General features: G+C 36.3%; 1 protein-coding gene and 1 pseudogene across 2 annotated transcripts in view; both read left to right on the forward strand.

The window, feature by feature from the left end:
* Positions 1-7,621: 7,621 nt before the first annotated feature.
* Positions 7,622-20,285, forward strand: part of OSCP1 (organic solute carrier partner 1) — a 68,387-nt gene continuing 55,723 nt past the window's right edge. Inside the window, exon 1 of the mRNA XM_082244716.1 lies at positions 7,622-7,627. The gene's annotated coding sequence lies outside the window, so the exon portion shown is untranslated. The remainder of the gene's footprint in view (positions 7,628-20,285) is intronic.
* LOC309548103 lies at positions 9,675-10,380 on the forward strand (annotated as a pseudogene). Its single transcript has 2 exons — positions 9,675-9,805; positions 10,216-10,380. The product of its transcript is annotated as an uncharacterized misc_RNA (transcript).

Raw genomic sequence — 20,285 nt, forward strand, 5'->3', positions numbered from 1 at the left:
CGTTGGTTCATTAGAGTGTGTTGAAGATGTGAAAAAGAAGTTTGATCAGATGCTTGGTGAGGAGAAGACTGTGTCTGCAAAATATGCAGAAGAACGTGACCGTGCAAAAACGGAGGCGCGTGATAACGAGAGCAAAGCCCTGTTCTTGGCTCGCTCCTTGGAGTAAGCTCTAGAGTGTAAGGTTGAACTAGAAAGAGTTAACCAACAGCTGTGTACAGAAATGGAAAATTTGGTCAGCTCCAAGGATGATGTGGAGAAAAGCGTTCAGGAGCTAGAAAAGTCTAAGCGAGCCTTAGAACAGCAAGTAGAAGAGATGAAGATTCCGTTGCAGGAACTGGAAGAGGAATTACAGGCAACAGAGGATCTGTCCCAAAGAGGGGATAGTGTGCCTGATGCAGTTTTTAAAAGGATCAGTGTTTTGGGGTCTATCCTGAGTGAGCCTCAGAAATGTGATGACATGTGGCTTGAATCACCCCTTTGGAATAAACCGTTCCTTCAAAAACTTCAAGCATTGGAAAATGTATCATTAGAACTTCAGCAAACAAAGGAGTTGTGTAAAAAATGTGATGATTTCTCAGTACAGGCTGAAAACCTAGTGGAGAAAACTAAAGCGGAGAAAACTAAAGCAAGTGATATAAATCTGGGAGAAAAAAGCAAACGCCACCTAGTGGAGAAAACTAAGGCTGTTGATGAAAACGTGAAGCAAATGAATTTCAAGTGCCTTTCAGGGAATATTTCCAAAATGGAACTGGTGAAAGACAGGTGGCAGAAGTTTGATCGTGATCTTAAGATGCATTCCATGTGGAATTCAGATAGAGAAAAGGAACTAGGTGACCTTGAGCGGTCAAATAGTTCAGCAGAAAGTGCATTGAAGAAACCTGTAAAAGAATGTGTTGCAGTTCCATGCTTCTTCACTGATGCAGAGAGGAGGTCTATAATGGATACCACCCAAATTGCTGGGTTCAACTGTGTTGTTGCCTTTGACCCATATGTTGGTGGAAGGAAAGTTAATGATGTCGTTGGAAAAATGAACAAGGGTCACTTTGAAGAAATGTGTGACAGCCTGTTGTGGCAAATGGAAGGCCCTCTGCACAGCATCTTAGAGCAAGCTAAGCTCAAGAAACAAAGAGTCAATGATTGTGTACAGCTGTATGGAGAGGCAACTCAAGTCACAGAGGGACGTCAAGATTCCCTACTGGGAACAAAGCTTAGTGAAGCAGAGGTTCTCAAAGTTTTGTGGAAAACATTTATGGATTGCAGAGAGAGGCGGCTCAAGAATGTTGAAGACATTAAGACTAGCCCAATTGAGTTGCCTATGGATCACGGTCCTCCATGGTGGATTGGACAGACGGTTATGAGGGACAAGCTGTCTGACATTTATGAGAAATCTGTCAATGAAGATGACAGAAACGAGAAGGAGCAAAATGATGCCAAAAATGCAGTTGAAGAATGTGTATATGAGATGAGAGACAAACTGTGTGGCATTTATGAGAAATCTGTCAATGAAGATGACAGAAACAGTTTCATCCGGAAGCTTGAGGATACTAGGAGGCTTATCAGTGAGAGTCAAGAGAAGTGCCTGACACATGCGTGCCTGGAAAACTGTGTCGCAACCCTAGGGTTGAAACAAGAGGGGGGGTATGTGACAGGAAGTCAGGTAAATCTGTGAATGTAGTCACAGACAGGAGCTACACTTCCACCTGGGTTAGACAAATCACCAATTACTATAGGGTGTCGGCTGCAGAGGTAGCCAGAACTGTCTAAGGAAGTTGAAAGGCCTTCAGCTGTTCAGAATGAGGAAATGAAGGCCTCTATAATTTGTCCAAAGGAAGTCTAATGGATTGCTGCCTCCTGTCGCCGTGTGGGCTGGGAGAGGAGGACAGACATACGTGTGCCTCCCGACGCCGTGTGGGCATGGGAGAAGGACTGCTGCCTCCTGTCGCCGTGTGGGCTGGGAGAGGAGGACAGACAGATGAGTGCCTCCCGACAAGCTGGTGAGCATGGGAGAAGACCCCCTGAAGCGATGTGAAGCTGAGGAGGGTAACCAATGTGAAGACTATTCGAAGTGAGGTCTTGGATCGTTTCTAGGTGAAAAGAAACCAATGGACATTTCCTGGGTGAAGGGGAAATTATGTAAGACCGAAGGCTACTCAAGGTGAGGTCTTGAACTATTTCTATGTGGGAAGAAATAGATGAACTGTGTTCAATGTGAAGAGGAAAAGGGACATGTTCAATGTGAAGAGATAAAACATGGACTATTGAGAGTCTGCTGTGTGATCAGCCAAGTCTGCCTAACAGTAGGTTGGGGACAGACTTCATTAGATAGGTTCCAGTGTGTGAAGGTAGCCGCCCACAGTGGCAAGGATTTATTTTATGTATGTTTATTTTGAATTATGCTGTTTTTGGAGCTTGCACTTGTGTGAAGAGATCTTGCATGAATAAACCACACTGTTGTTTGCAACCACTTCTTGGCTATCTCCTTGTGTAAACGCACCCCCAAAGGGGTCATCCACACCCGCCACTGAGCTAATCCCTCACAGTATTCATGTGTATTAGAAAACTGCAGCCTGACATTATTTGTCTTCAGTAAACTCACCTTACGTCAGATACGCTGGGTTGCCTGAATTATAGATGGGTGGGTAAGGCTTATCATTCAATGCATACTTCCTTTTCCAGAGGTGTCAGTGTTTTCGTTCATAATGCTCTGGACTTTCAGGAGTTTGATAGTGAAATTGGCAAGGAGGGCCGATATGTTTTTATCTATTAGTGAAAAAAGTTTGGTGCACTACAAAAAAGATATACAAATGTAAATCAACATATACATGTGTGATATAATATAAAATTAATTATACAAAATTGGGAAACAACCAATTCATGTGGAAACCAATGTTATAAAATGTCCACAATCAGGTGTTTTAATGACAAAAGTCCAATTCAAACTTCAAACAAATAAGTGTCCAAAAGATGTGAAATGGTGACGAAAAATGAAGTGATATTTCAGCAAGGGATGTGACAGTTTCCCACCACCTTTCCAGATTTACATCTTACCAGAAATATATTAAAAAGGGCATAAATAGCAATCATTCCAGATAGAGCTCCTTATATCACCACGGGTAGGGTATATTTGAAACACCTCCACCTTGATTATACCACAGTAGCCTCTTACCAGATGGTAGATATGGAGAGCTTTGAGTATATATCCTCTAGTTGTCTTGTGTTGACAGTGGTGCAGAAGGGCTCCTGGCATGTAAGCTCAATTCAACATCCAAAATGCATCCACATAGGGAACAAGAAATGAAGCCGAACATAGTGCATTATTCCCAAACCATGATTTTAATTAAGGTAAATACACTTACATTTGGTAGAGTATACAAAAGCCTCTGGGTGTCGCTGTTCACGGCTGTCTGCAGTCTAGACCGCAGTATAGTGTATGACGGCGTGGCTCCTCCTTGCTCTGACGCGGCGTTTCTCCCTATTGGGCTTCCACGGAGATAGGAGTGGAGTCCGCGCCGTCATCTCTGCCCTTTTGTTTTGTAAAACCTTGTCACTTCCGGGGTCATCTAGGGCTCAAACAGGAAATGACGTCACTCACATCGCCGCTATTCACAACTTATTTCAATAGTAAGGAAGCTTAAAAAACATCTAAAAATACAGAAATATTTGCGCCGAAAGTTGCATGTTTGTCCTAATTAATGCCAATATTGTTTTTGATCAATATTCATAATATGAATTATGTATTATTTTCTGGCACCGGAAGTGTTTTAGATTGAGGAGGGTTTTGTAGTACCAAACATATATTATAATGTCCGCTTGGGCTACATATTTGGGATTACAATTATTTCATGCTGGTATTAAATTTCCTGCATGGTTACACAAATTACATAGAATATTTATTAACACACGTTAAAATATAAAATAATTAAATTATGATAAAAACACTTTATATATAATAAAAATATATTAAATGCATATTAAATATTCTATTTATTAAAATATCTGTATAAAATGCAATTACATACGGTATTCAAAAAATATTTAAAATATTTAAAAATATTTAAATTTAAAAATGTTTAAAAAGATTTTTAAAAAGATTTTAAAGGAATTATTTGGTTTTCAGTGGAAGAATATACCAATATGGGTTTGTAAAGCAAACTATATTGATTCTTACTTGAAAATGCAATATTCCTTCCCCTGCTCATATATTGGGGTATTTGGGATATGGTTTTCATTCCACTGGAAATGATCAATTTAAAAAATTATTCCTTTATTAATCTAAGATGGATTACATATGAATGGAGGAGAGAAGGAGAAAAAGAAAGGAAGATATACTGTATATTTACTTTAACAGTTGTTAATGTATGAGTTTATGTCCCACTCAATGTTATGACCTAGGGGTCAGAAGCATTTCATTTCGTAGATCCAATATGTCTCTCTTTTTGATATGGATCTTTTCAGATTGCTTCCACGCCAGTGTGGGACATATTTTTCTATAACGGTAATTTTCAAATCTTGTGGGTTTCTTTGTTGGCACAACGCATAATGTTTGGACAAGCTGTGTCCTTGAAAGCCCTTACGAATATTTGTTAGATGTTCACCAATTCTAATACTTGCTGTCCTGATGGTCCTGCCAATATACTGTTTGTCACAACTGCAGGTAAGTAAATAAATTACCCCTTTTGTATGGCATGAGATAAAATCTCTAATCGGATACTCTTTTCCAGTATTTGAGGACCTAAACTTGTTGGTTTTAATAGTCTTTGCCTCCTTACAAATTTTGCACTCCCTACAAGGAAAAAACCCTTTCATATTTGGGAACATCTCAGGTTGTATGGGTTTTTCCGTGGGATTCTTGGCAATCATTTCTTTCAAGTTTTCAGCTTTGCGATATATCATTTGGGGTTTTCAGGTATCACAGGTCCTAGAATTTTGTCCCCTTGTAGGATTCCCCAGTGTTTCCTGAATAAATGGTTCATCCACTTATAGTGACTGGAGAATTTAGTGGTAAAAGCATATTCGTATCTCGTTTGTGTTTGATCAGGTATTCTTTTTTCTTTTAGGATGATCATTTCATTTTGTTTATGTTTTCCAACAGTTTTTATCTCTTCTTCCAGGGTTAGGGCATTATACCCCTTTTCCACAAATCTTTCTTTTAGAATCTGTGCTTGCCTCTGGAAGTCAGAATCTTCAGTGCAGTTTCTTCTAATTCTTTTGAATTGGCTTTTAGGTATAGCCTTTAACCAAGATGGATGGTGACAACTGTCTATAGGGATAAACCCATTTTTATCAGTTGGTTTGAAGTAGGTTTTTGTTATCAACCTGGAACCTCTTCTGCTTATCACCAAATCCAAATAGTTTATAGAAGAGTTACTGTACTGGTAAGTGGACCTGATCCCCCAGTTGTTACAGTTAAGGTTGTTCATAAACTTATGTATTTTAAATATTTTTTGAATATTTAATTGCATTTTATACAGATATTTTAATAAATAGAATATTTAATATGCATTTAATATATTTTATTATATATAAAGTGTTTTTATCATAATTTAATTATTTTATATTTTAACATGTGTTAATAAATATTCTTTGTAATTTGTGTAATCATGCAGGAAATTTAATACCAGCATGAAATAATTGTAATCCCAAATATGTAGCCCAAGAGGACATTATAATATATATTTGGTACTACAGAACCCTCCTCAATTTAAAACACTTCCGGTGCCAGAAAATAATACATAATTCATATTATGAATATTGATCAAAAACAATATTGGCATTAATGAGGACAAACATGCAACTTCTGGCGCAAATATATCTGTATTTTTAAGTGTTTTTTAAGCTTCCTTACTATTGAAATAAGTTGTGAATAGCGGCTATGTGAGTGACGTCATTTCCTGTTTGAGCCCGAGATGACACCAGAAGTGACAAGGTTTTACAAAATAAAAGGGCAGAGATGACGGCGCGGACTCCCCTCCCATCTCCGTGGAAGCCCAAATGGGAGAAAGAGCAAGGAGGAGCCGCGCTGTCATACACTATACCGCGGTCTGGACTGCAGACAGCCGTGGACAGCGACATCCAGAGGCATTTGTATACTCTACCAAATGTAAGTGTATTTACCTTAAATAAAATCATGGTTTGGGGATAATGCACTATGTTCGGCTTCATTTCTTGTTACCTATGTGGATGCATTTTGGATGTTGAATTGAGCTTACATGCCAGGAGCCCTTCTGCACCACTGTCAACACAAGACAACTAGAGGATATATACTCAAAGCTCTCCATATCTACCATCTGGTAAGAGGCTATTGTGGTATGATCAAGGTGGAGGTGTTTCACATATACCCTCACCCGTGGTGATATAAGGAGCTCTATCTGGAATGATTGCTATTTATGCCCTTTTAAATATATTTCTGGGAGAAGTAAATCTGGAAAGGTGGTGGGAAACTGTCACATCCCTTGCCGAAATATCACTTCATTTTTCTTCACCATTTCACATCTTTTGGACACTTATTTGTTTGAAGTTTGAATTGGACTTTTGTCATTTAAACACCTGATTGTGGACATTTTATCACATTGGTTTCTACACGTCACATGAATTGGTTGTTTCCCAATTTTATATAATTAATTTTATATTATATTACACATGTATATGTTGATTTACATTTGTATATCTTTTTTGTAGTGCACCAAACTTTTTTCACTATCACTTTAATTCCAATATTGGATCTTTGGTTGCAGCACAATAATTTCTACTAGCGCACTTTCTAATCTTTTCATGTTTTTATCTATTGCCGTATTGGTCATTTACAATGTATTTTGGCTAGTGTGTATCTCCCACTACCGTTTTCTTGCTCCAGCTTCTTGTCACATATCAGGGTGCGAGGCCAGACGTCCCACTGCTGGTGGTTGGGGACTTCAACTGTTGCATGGATCCCTCTTTGGACAGACACCCAGCTCCCCGTGTCTTGCCTTCCAGGGGTACTCCCTTGACTGCGTTGGCACGGGAGGTTGGCTGGGTGGATATCTGGAGAATTAGGAATCCTATGATTAAGCAATTCTCTTGCTTCTCTAAGACTTACGGTACCCTGTCCGGAATAGATCTTGGAGTGAGTACCCCATCCTTGCTTCCATATGTTGATGACGTGATTTATAGGCCTCGTAGTGTGTCCGACCACTCTCCCCTGGTCATTCACTTAACGGTGACCCCATAAAATGTAAAGCCCCGTGGAAATTTAATGCATTCTGGTTGAAACGATTTGACTCCCCTGACAGCATAGAAATGCATATATTGTTCATTTTTTGTTACATCTTGCTTTTAACAAAATAAAAATTTGTTTATGGAAAAAAAAAAAGAAATGCATATATACGAGAGTTCCATTAATTCCAGGATCCATCTGGCTCTGGTGTACTTCACTGGGAGGCTTTTAAGGCGTACCTAAGGGGATTGTTGATAGCTGAAATGTCCAAGGTGAAAAGGTCCTCCACTGCACTGGTTAGTTGAGGTTGAGTCTAGAGTGCGGGACCTGGAACAACAATACATATCAGATCCTTCTGACTTGTATAGGGAGGCTTGGCCGGATGGCTCAGTCTGTTTACGAGCACCTGCTCACCTCGTCGGCCGAGAAGGAAAGGTTCTTTTCCAAACAGGCGTTATTTGAGGAGGTGGAGAAAACCGGATGCCTGTTGGCGCAGATAGCTTCCTCCCACCAACGTTCACCCACCATAGGGACGATTAAGTCCCAAACAGGTTTCTTGGTGACTATGCCTGAGGAGATCATGAGGGAATTGGCAAATTTTTACGAGACCCTCTATCTGCGGACAGCCTTCTATTTGCCGGGGGGATCTGGGACAGTACCTACTACACATTCCTTTTCTTACTCTAACTGACACTAAGGCAGAAGCTGGATGCACCACTCTATGTACAAAGCGAATGTGGTTTTATTACTAAAGCCGGGTAAGGACCCGGTCGACCCTGAGCTGTATAGGCCTGTATCGCTATTGCAGTGTAATGTGAAAATCCTAGCAAAGGCATTAGCAATAAGACTGAATAGTGTAATTATGTCCTTACATTCTGATCAAGCTGGCTTTATGCCCAAAAATCCACTGTATTCGGAGGTTATTTCTGAATATGCAATCCCAGACGGACAACATGGGTCATAGGGCATTACTATCATTAGACGCCGCTAAGGCATTTGATAGCGTAGATTGGGAATACTTGTGGGAGGTAATGAAGAAATTTGGGTTCGGCTCAGTATATATATCGTGGGTATGACTTCTCTACGCTATGTTAGGCCTGCCAGAGACCGCAATCGCTCCTCCGGTTTCCTGACCAGTAGTCTTGTTATCACGGTATCAGATGGAGGAGCGGACAGGGTCCCGCAGCCGAAATATTGGGACCCCAAATGAAAGTGCAACCAGCAGACTTAGGGAACAAAAAATAAGAAAATGACTCACGGTTAGGAGCCAGACCCCAAGTCCAGAAGAGTAGTCTAGAGCAAGCCAAGTTCGATAGCCAGAGCCGGTAAGTCCAAAGGGGTGATCCGAAGAGAGGTCAAGAGCAAGCCGAGGTCGATAGCCAGAGCCATTACAGTCCAAGGGGGTAATCCGAAGAGAGGTCAAGGTAAGCCAAGGTCAGCAATGAGAACAGAACATACACAGCAGACAAACAAGAAGCAAAAGCTATACTCAGGCACCAGTAGGAAGTGGAAGAGGGTATTTATGGGTAGTAGGATTAGGTAACTGACAACAGCTGGCCACTGGGTGAAGGAAGCTTCAAATACCAAAAGGTAGCTGATAAGAGAAGCTTGCTCAGAATAGGAATCCTCACGTGGCCTAGGCAGCAGGGAGATGACCCAGAACACAGCAGGACACCAGATAGAATCCCAGCCAAGGCATGACACGCTAAACCAAAGGCTGCAATTTGGACCTTTGGCAAAATATCACACTACTTCGAGCTGGGGTGGGGGACTAGGCAGGGTTGCCCTTTGTCACCTCTTCTTTTCGCTCTAGCGATAAGGGTGCTGTATAGAGGGGTTTTGATATGGGAATATACATGAAAAGGTTATGCTATATGCTGATGACACTTTACTTATGTTGGGTGACACGAAGGCCTCCCTTAGGGCAGCCATGGGCACGATAGTGGAATTTGGGAAATTCTCAGGTCTCTTTATAAACTGGTCAAGGTCCACATTAATGTTGTTAGATGGGGACGAGACTTAACCTGTAACACCCTCATGCCCTATTCCCATTGCTCCTCAATTTAAATATCTGGGTGTCCCCCTTTATTAAAGATTTCTGTGGATTGAACATCACTCCTCTCCTTCAGATGTTCATCAGAGACCGGATCAAGACATGGAACTCTCTGTACTTATCGGTGGCGGGTAGGGTGAATTTGATAAAAATGGTGCTCATGCCGCAACTACTATACATGTTACACAATTCCCCTATGGTAATTCCTTTAAAAATAGAATAATTAACTCTATTTTTCGCACTCTGATCTGGAAAAGTGGGACTCTCAGAATTAAATTAGAACATTTGCAGAGGCCCAAAGATGAGGGAGGGCTTGCTCTACCCAACCCATGGCTGTACTACTTGGCAGAAAAATTACAACACCTGATAGGGACAATGGGTACGGAGGATACAATAGATAGCACAGAGGTCAGTTCATCCCTGGGGATAATGAGGCATACAATCCGCAGAGGCCCTGTGCCCCTGGCATTGGAGGCATGAGCTTTTGGAAAACCACATAAAACTCACCCAACATATAACCTTTTCCAAAAGGTTGGAATAAAACCAAATATTTACAGGGGGCGCAGGGCTACACCCCGAGTTCAGCCCTATTTGGCTAAACGATACATATCTGGAGATTGCTAAGTGACAGTCAGGGGCCAAGAGAAGAGAGTATGGGGTGACGCACCTCAAGCACATTTTTCAAAATAGGAAACTGCTGACATTTTCTGAATTACAAGCTAAATATAACTTACAATTATCTAGGCATTTTTTAATGTACAGTTGCGGCGCACGGTCAAGGCCCAAAGTAACTCTTCTGAATGGGTAATGTCCCCGACTCCAATCTTTGAATTGGTAAGAGGCACTAGAGCATCTAAGGGGTTCATTTTACAATGCTATACAAGGCTATTGCAAATACACTAGAAACAGCACCCACTGAGAGTGATGGAAAAATGGGAGAGATATAGGTTCAATGGATGCTGAAAAATAGGAGGAGGCTTTCCAAACAGTAGGTACTTGCTCACTAAATGTCACACAAAGACTGACCCAATTGTGCATAACACTGAGGGTATATTACACCCCTCATAGATTACACACACTGGGACTTCCGGTTGACCCTGCTTGTGCGAGGTGCCGGAGGGACCATGCACTCTGACTGTTTGTATATCTTCAGCTTTGTTGGACTTGTACTCTGGCTGTTTGTATATCTTCAGCTAGTTGGACTTGTACTCTGGCTGTTTGTATATCTTCAGCTACAAACAGCCAGAGTACAAGTCCAACAAATGGATAGAAATGCCCTAATAGGAAGAACTAATGGTGAGAGGAGAGAAAATTCAACCAAGGAAGAATTCAGGATTATTTTAGACTACAATGTGCAATATAAACAAGTGGAGAAGATTGTGAGGAAACATTGGGATATCTTGAGAAAAGATAGGATAGTTGGACCAGTACTGCCAGAAAGACCGAAATTTGTGTATAGAAAGGCCCCAATTTTGAAAGATATGATCGCACCAGGTGCGATAGATCCACCCATACAGAAGAAGGAGGGACTTTTTTCATTTATAACCGGCTTTCATGCATGTGGGAGATGTCCCGCATGTAGACATGCAGTGAATAATCAGAAGAAGAAAAAAGAATTCAAGTCCAATAGCACGAATAAGAAATATCCCATTAAAGACCCGATAACATGTAGCACCGTAGAAGTTGTCTACATGTTAGAATGTGGATGCGGTCTTCAATACATAGGGCGCACCTCCAGATGTCTAAGTGTTAGGATGGGGGAACATGTAAAAAAACATTAAAAAAAGGCTCCATCAACCACAATGTATCAAAACACTTTCGATTGGTTCATAATCGCGACCCTAGATCCCTCAAGTTCTGGGGGATCGAACGGGTGGTAAGACACTGGAGGGGTGGAAATTTCATTAGGCAATTAAGTAAACGAGAGTCTTATTGGATTTATGAGACCAAGGTCCTTGTACCTAGAGGTTTGAACGTTGAGTTCGACCTAAATTGTTTTATTAGTGATAAATGATTTCCCTTCGTCCTATTTATTTTCCTGATTAATGGTGTAATTTATTATCCCCCTGTCCTATATATTTCCCTTTATGAATTTTATTAAGTGTGTACCCATTTAATAGAATTGCTGTGAATAATTTTAAATATTTTAATATTTTAAAATATTTTTAAATACTTTTTAATAACTTTTAATAATCCTTGGTTATTTTAATTATCAATTTTAATATGATTTAAAATAAATTTAAATATATTAATAATTTTAAAATATTTTTATTTTTTAAATTTTTAACATAGTTTTTAGTATTAATAATTCTATTATTAATTATTTAGGTTGAGAGTAAAAAGGGATTATTATTTATTTAGGTTGAGAGTAAAATGGGATTATTTATTCGGATCCACCTCGCTTTATTCCGGAATACCTCTTTTGAAATAGTGGTTTTAATCATTTGGTTATAACAGGCTATTGATTAATAATAGTCCAATTTATGTAGTTTGATGTCATATTGGTATACAAATATTTTATTTATTTAGTTTGATGTCATATTGGTATGTAAACATTAAAGTATAACTGTTTTTATTCTGTTTATATAGCACTAAAGAATTGAATTAGAGTTGTACTGACATTGATTGTATTAACACCTATGCAGAACCTCCGGGGGCGAGATGCGAGCAGGCTCCCAAAGAAAGAAATTTCTAAAAGAAAGTTTAAGATCGGAGGATCGATCGGTGTATGGATACCGATTGGGAGTCCTCTCTTATTACAGACAGGGCGGGTCAGTCTTCTCGCAAACGGTGCTGGCAGATCCCTGCAATGGCGCCGGGCGGTGCCGTCTCCATGCCAGCAGTGGGGCGGGATGACGGCCGCAATAGCAGTATATAGGATCGCCGTTGACGATAGGCTCCACCCCGCTGACGAAGTCTATGACGCAACGCGTACGGGGGAGGAGCCTGCACGTCATCACGTCGATCCCGGAGGTAGCAGGAAGTGTTTGAATGCTAAGAAAGCTTGCACTGCTTAAGTGCTGTATCGTGTAAGTGCGATTTCATTATATTTAATAAATAGCCTTTACTGAGACAGAGAGCACTAGATCTCCTTCTTATCTTTTCACCGGATGCCATATACACTCTGAATGATTGTCTGGAGACGGTGACAGGGGGGCTTACCAGGCGACTGTTATTTATCCAATGCGCATTTTGGCTCTCATGAGCCTTACTTTGAGGTGAGCTGCTAACCTTACAATTGACACTTGGATCACTTGGAGTGAAGCATGCAGCACTTTGATCACACTCACAGATGAAGATTTTTTTCATACAGTATTATTGTGTCACTTGATTTGCACTGTGTATTGGGACTTATCTTATCACAGTTATTATTGTGTCACTTTATATGCACTGTGCATTGGGAATTTTCAGTATCACAGACTTTCTGATTTAACACATTATTTATTATTTTATTATTTGATAGCATATGGTCACATTATCTGTTATTATTTTTCACAAAGCGATTATTTGTTATTTAGTGATTTATATCCACTTAGCGCAGCAATATCATTTATACCTCAGCCAGAAGGGCTAAGGGGGGGCAGTACAAAGGACTTTGTGTCACCGGGGAGTGTCAGTCAGTTAAGTGTTAACAGACAGCAAGTCAGCGTTAACAAGCGCCAACTGGTGTTGACCGGCATTCTGCCGGCGTCAAGAGGTATTTTTCTCAGATTGTCCCATTACATTGTGAATAGTTAAGCCAGAGTAGTATCCCACTCATTCCCTTCTCCCATCCAAGTTCCTAAATAAATACAAAACCCAAAGATGCTGGACTGTTTCCTGTCTCAGTGCTCACACTTGGAGAACATGCTTAAATGTGCTGTTGTTGCTAGCGGTAACCCTGGCAGACCCACATCCAGCAAAATGGCTGGGAATCCTGCTACAGATGTATAAATCACTCTGTATACACATAAAGATGTATAAATCACTCTGTTTACACGTAGATGTATAAATCACTCTGTATACACGTAAAGATGTATAAATCACTCTGTATACACGTAAAGATATATAAATCACTCTGTATAGACGTAAAGATATATAAATCACTCTGTATACACGTAAAGATGTATAAATCACTCTGTATACATGTAAAAATGTATAAATCACTCTGTATACACGTAAAGATGTATAAATCACTCTATATACACGTAAAGATGTATAAATCACTCTGTAAACATGTAAAGATGTATAAATCACTCTGTATACACGTAAAGATGTATAAATCACTCTGTATACACGTAAAGCTGTATAAATCACTCTGTATACACGTAAAGATGTATAAATCACACTGTATACACATAAGATGTATAAATCACTCTGTATACACGTAAAGATGTATAAATCACACTGTATACACGTAAAGATGTATAAATCCCTCTGTATACACGTAAAGATGTATAAATCACTCTGTATACACGTAAAGATGTATAAATCACACTGTATACAAGTAAAGATGTATAAATCACTCTGTATACACGTAAAGATGTATAAATCACTCTGTATACATGTAAAGATGTAAATATATCTCTCTGTATACACGTAAAGATGTATAAATCACACTGTATACACGTAAAGATGTATAAATCACTCTGTATACACGTAAAGATGTATAAATCACTCTGTATACACGTAAAGATGTATAAATCACTCTATATACACGTAAAGATGTATAAATCACTCTGTATACACGTAAAGATGTATAAATCACTCTGTATACACGTAAAGATGTATAAATTACTCTGTATACACGTAAAGATGTATAAATCACACTGTATACACGTAAAGATGTATAAATCACTCTATATACACGTAAAGCTGTATAAATCACTCTGTATACACGTAAAGATGTATAAATCACTCTGTATACACGTAAAGATGTATAAATCACACTGTATACACATAAGATGTATAAATCACTCTGTATACACGTAAAGATGTATAAATCACACTGTATACACGTAAAGATGTATAAATCACTCTGTATACACGTAAAGATGTATAAATCACTCTGTATACACGTAAAGATGTATAAATCACACTGTATACAAGTAAAGATGTATAAATCACTCTGTATACACGTAAAGATGTATAAATCACTCTGTATACACGTAAAGATGTATAAATCACTCTGTATACACGTAAAGATGTATAAATCACTCTGTATACATGTAAAGATGTAAATATATCTCTCTGTATACACGTAAAGATGTATAAATCACTCTGTATACACGTAAAGATGTATAAATCACTCTGTATACACGTAAAGATGTATAAATCACTCTATATACACGTAAAGATGTATAAATCACTCTGTATACACGTAAAGATGTATAAATCACTCTGTATACACGTAAAGATGTATAAATTACTCTGTATACACGTAAAGATGTATAAATCACACTGTATACACGTAAAGATGTATAAATCACTCTATATACACGTAAAGCTGTATAAATCACTCTGTATACACGTAAAGATGTATAAATCACACTGTATACACATAAGATGTATAAATCACTCTGTATACACGTAAAGATGTATAAATCACACTGTATACACGTAAAGATGTATAAATCACTCTGTATACACGTAAAGATGTATAAATCACTCTGTATACACGTAAAGATGTATAAATCACACTGTATACAAGTAAAGATGTATAAATCACTCTGTATACACGTAAAGATGTATAAATCACTCTGTATACACGTAAAGATGTATAAATCACTCTGTATACATGTAAAGATGTAAATATATCTCTCTGTATACACGTAAAGATGTATAAATCACACTGTATACACGTAAAGATGTATAAATCACTCTATATACACGTAAAGATGTATAAATCACTCTGTATACACGTAAAGATGTATAAATCACTCTGTATACATGTAAAGATGTAAATATATCTCTCTGTATACACGTAAAGATGTATAAATCACACTGTATACACGTAAAGATGTATAAATCACTCTGTATACACGTAAAGATGTATAAATCACTCTGTATACACGTAAAGATGTATAAATCACTCTATATACACGTAAAGATGTATAAATCACTCTATATACACGTAAAGATGTATAAATCACACTGTATACACGTAAAGATGTATAAATCACTCTATATACACGTAAAGATGTATAAATCACTCTGTATACACGTAAAGATGTATAAATCACTCTGTATACACGTAAAGATGTATAAATCACTCTATATACACGTAAAGATGTATAAATCACTCTGTATACATGTAAAGATGTATAAATCACACTGTATACACGTAAAGATGTATAAATCACTCTATATACACGTAAAGATGTATAAATTACTCTGTATACACGTAAAGATGTATAAATCACACTGTATACACGTAAAGATGTATAAATCACTCTATATACACGTAAAGATGTATAAATCACTCTGTATACATGTAAAGATGTATAAATCACTCTGTATACATGTAAAGATGTAAATATATCTCTCTGTATACACTTAAAGATGTATAAATCACACTGTATACACGTAAAGATGTATAAATCACTCTGTATACACGTAAAGATGTATAAATCACTCTGTATACATGTAAAGATGTATAAATCACACTGTATACACGTAAAGATGTATAAATCACTCTGTATACACGTAAAGATGTATAAATCACTCTGTATACACGTAAAGATGTATAAATCACACTGTATACAAGTAAAGATGTATAAATCACTCTGTATACACGTAAAGATGTATAAATCACTCTGTATACACGTAAAGATGTATAAATCACTCTGTATACATGTAAAGATGTAAATATATCTCTCTGTATACACGTAAAGATGTATAAATCACACTGTATACACGTAAAGATGTATAAATCACTCTGTATACACGTAAAGATGTATAAATCACTCTGTATACATGTAAAGATGTAAATATATCTCTCTGTATACACGTAAAGATGTATAAATCACACTGTATACACGTAAAGATGTATAAATCACTCTGTATACACGTAAAGATGTATAAATCACACTGTATACACGTAAAGATGTATAAATCACTCTGTATACACGTAAAGATGTATAAATCACTCTGTATACACGTAAAGATGTATAAATTACTCTGTATACACGTAAAGATGTATAAATCACTCTGTATACACGTAAAGATGTATAAATCACTCTGTATACACGTAAAGATGTATAAATCACTCTATATACACGTAAAGATGTATAAATCACTCTGTATAGACGTAAAGATATATAAATCACTCTGTATACACGTAAAGATGTATAAATCACTCTGTATACACGTAAAGATGTATAAATCACTCTGTATACATGTAAAGATGTATAAATCACACTGTATACACGTAAAGATGTATAAATCACTCTATATACACGTAAAGATGTATAAATTACTCTGTATACACGTAAAGATGTATAAATCACACTGTATACACGTAAAGATGTATAAATCACTCTATATACACGTAAAGATGTATAAATCACTCTGTATACACGTAAAGATGTATAAATCACACTGTATACACGTAAAGATGTATAAATCACTCTGTATACACGTAAAGATGTATAAATCACACTGTATACACGTAAAGATGTATAAATCACACTGTATACACGTAAAGATGTATAAATCACTCTATATACACGTAAAGATGTATAAATCACTCTGTATACACGTAAAGATGTATAAATCACACTGTATACACGTAAAGATGTATAAATCACTCTATATACACGTAAAGATGTATAAATCACACTGTATACACGTAAAGATGTATAAATCACTCTATATACACGTAAAGATGTATAAATCACTCTGTATACACGTAAAGATGTATAAATCACTCTGTATACACGTAAAGATGTATAAATCACTCTATATACACGTAAAGATGTATAAATCACTCTGTATACACGTAAAGATGTATAAATCACTCTGTATACACGTAAAGATGTATAAATCATTCTATATACACGTAAAGATGTATAAATCACTCTGTATACATGTAAAGATGTATAAATCACACTGTATACACGTAAAGATGTATAAATCACTCTATATACACGTAAAGATGTATAAATTACTCTGTATACACGTAAAGATGTATAAATCACACTGTATACACGTAAAGATGTATAAATCACTCTATATACACGTAAAGATGTATAAATCACTCTGTATACATGTAAAGATGTATAAATCACTCTGTATACATGTAAAGATGTAAATATATCTCTCTGTATACACTTAAAGATGTATAAATCACACTGTATACACGTAAAGATGTATAAATCACTCTGTATACACGTAAAGATGTATAAATCACTCTGTATACATGTAAAGATGTATAAATCACACTGTATACACGTAAAGATGTATAAATCACTCTGTATACACGTAAAGATGTATAAATCACTCTGTATACACGTAAAGATGTATAAATCACACTGTATACAAGTAAAGATGTATAAATCACTCTGTATACACGTAAAGATGTATAAATTACTCTGTATACATGTAAAGATGTAAATATATCTCTCTGTATACACGTAAAGATGTATAAATCACACTGTATACACGTAAAGATGTATAAATCACTCTGTATACACGTAAAGATGTATAAATCACTCTGTATACATGTAAAGATGTAAATATATCTCTCTGTATACACGTAAAGATGTATAAATCACACTGTATACACGTAAAGATGTATAAATCACTCTGTATACACGTAAAGATGTATAAATCACTCTGTATACACGTAAAGATGTATAAATCACTCTATATACACGTAAAGATGTATAAATCACTCTGTATACACGTAAAGATGTATAAATCACTCTGTATACACGTAAAGATGTATAAATCACACTGTATACACGTAAAGATGTATAAATCACTCTGTATACACGTAAAGATGTATAAATTACTCTATATACACGTAAAGCTGTATAAATCACTCTGTATACACGTAAAGATGTATAAATCACACTGTATACACATAAGATGTATAAATCACTCTGTATACACGTAAAGATGTTTAAATCACACCGTATACACGTAAAGATGTATAAATCACTCTGTATACACGTAAAGATGTATAAATCACTCTGTATACACGTAAAGATGTATAAATCACACTGTATACAAGTAAAGATGTATAAATCACTCTGTATACACGTAAAGATGTATAAATCACTCTGTATACACGTAAAGATGTATAAATCACTCTGTATACATGTAAAGATGTAAATATATCTCTCTGTATACACGTAAAGATGTATAAATCACACTGTATACACATAAAGATGTATAAATCACTCTATATACACGTAAAGATGTATAAATCACTCTGTATACACGTAAAGATGTATAAATCACTCTGTATACACGTAAAGATGTATAAATCACTCTGTATACATGTAAAGATGTAAATATATCTCTCTGTATACACGTAAAGATGTATAAATCACACTGTATACACGTAAAGATGTATAAATCACTCTGTATACACGTAAAGATGTATAAATTACTCTGTATACACGTAAAGATGTATAAATCACTCTATATACACGTAAAGATGTATAAATCACTCTGTATACACGTAAAGATGTATAAATCACTCTGTATACACGTAAAGATGTATAAATCACTCTATATACACGTAAAGATGTATAAATCACTCTGTATAGACGTAAAGATATATAAATCACTCTGTATACACGTAAAGATGTATAAATCACTCTGTATACACGTAAAGATGTATAAATCACTCTGTATACATGTAAAGATGTATAAATCACACTGTATACACGTAAAGATGTATAAATCACTCTATATACACGTAAAGATGTATAAATTACTCTGTATACACGTAAAGATGTATAAATCACACTGTATACACGTAAAGATGTATAAATCACTCTATATACACGTAAAGATGTATAAATCACTCTGTATACACGTAAAGATGTATAAATCACACTGTATACACGTAAAGATGTATAAATCACTCTGTATACACGTAAAGATGTATAAATCACACTGTATACACGTAAAGATGTATAAATCACACTGTATACACGTAAAGATGTATAAATCACTCTATATACACGTAAAGATGTATAAATCACTCTGTATACACGTAAAGATGTATAAATCACACTGTATACACGTAAAGATGTATAAATCACTCTATATACACGTAAAGATGTATAAATCACACTGTATACACGTAAAGATGTATAAATCACTCTATATACACGTAAAGATGTATAAATCACACTGTATACACGTAAAGATGTATATATCACTCTGTATACACGTAAAGATGTATAAATCACTCTGTATACATGTAAAGATGTAAATATATCTCTCTGTATACACGTAAAGATGTATAAATCACACTGTATACACGTAAAGATGTATAAATCACTCTATATACACGTAAAGATGTATAAATCACTCTGTATACACATAAAGATGTATAAATCACTCTGTATACACGTAAAGATGTATAAATCACTCTGTATACATGTAAAGATGTAAATATATCTCTCTGTATACACGTAAAGATGTATAAATCACTCTGTATACACGTAAAGATGTATAAATTACTCTGTATACACGTAAAGATGTATAAATCACTCTATATACACGTAAAGATGTATAAATCACTCTGTATACACGTAAAGATGTATAAATCACTCTGTATACACGTAAAGATGTATAAATCACTCTATATACACGTAAAGATGTATAAATCACTCTGTATACACGTAAAGATGTATAAATCACTCTGTATACATGTAAAGATGTATAAATCACACTGTATACACGTAAAGATGTATAAATCACTCTATATACACGTAAAGATGTATAAATCACTCTGTATAGACGTAAAGATATATAAATCACTCTGTATACACGTAAAGATGTATAAATCACACTGTATACACGTAAAGATGTATAAATCAC

Source organism: Pelophylax lessonae (assembly GCF_965119305.1).
Source record: "Pelophylax lessonae genome assembly, chromosome: 2".
Lineage (NCBI taxonomy): Eukaryota > Metazoa > Chordata > Amphibia > Anura > Ranidae > Pelophylax > Pelophylax lessonae.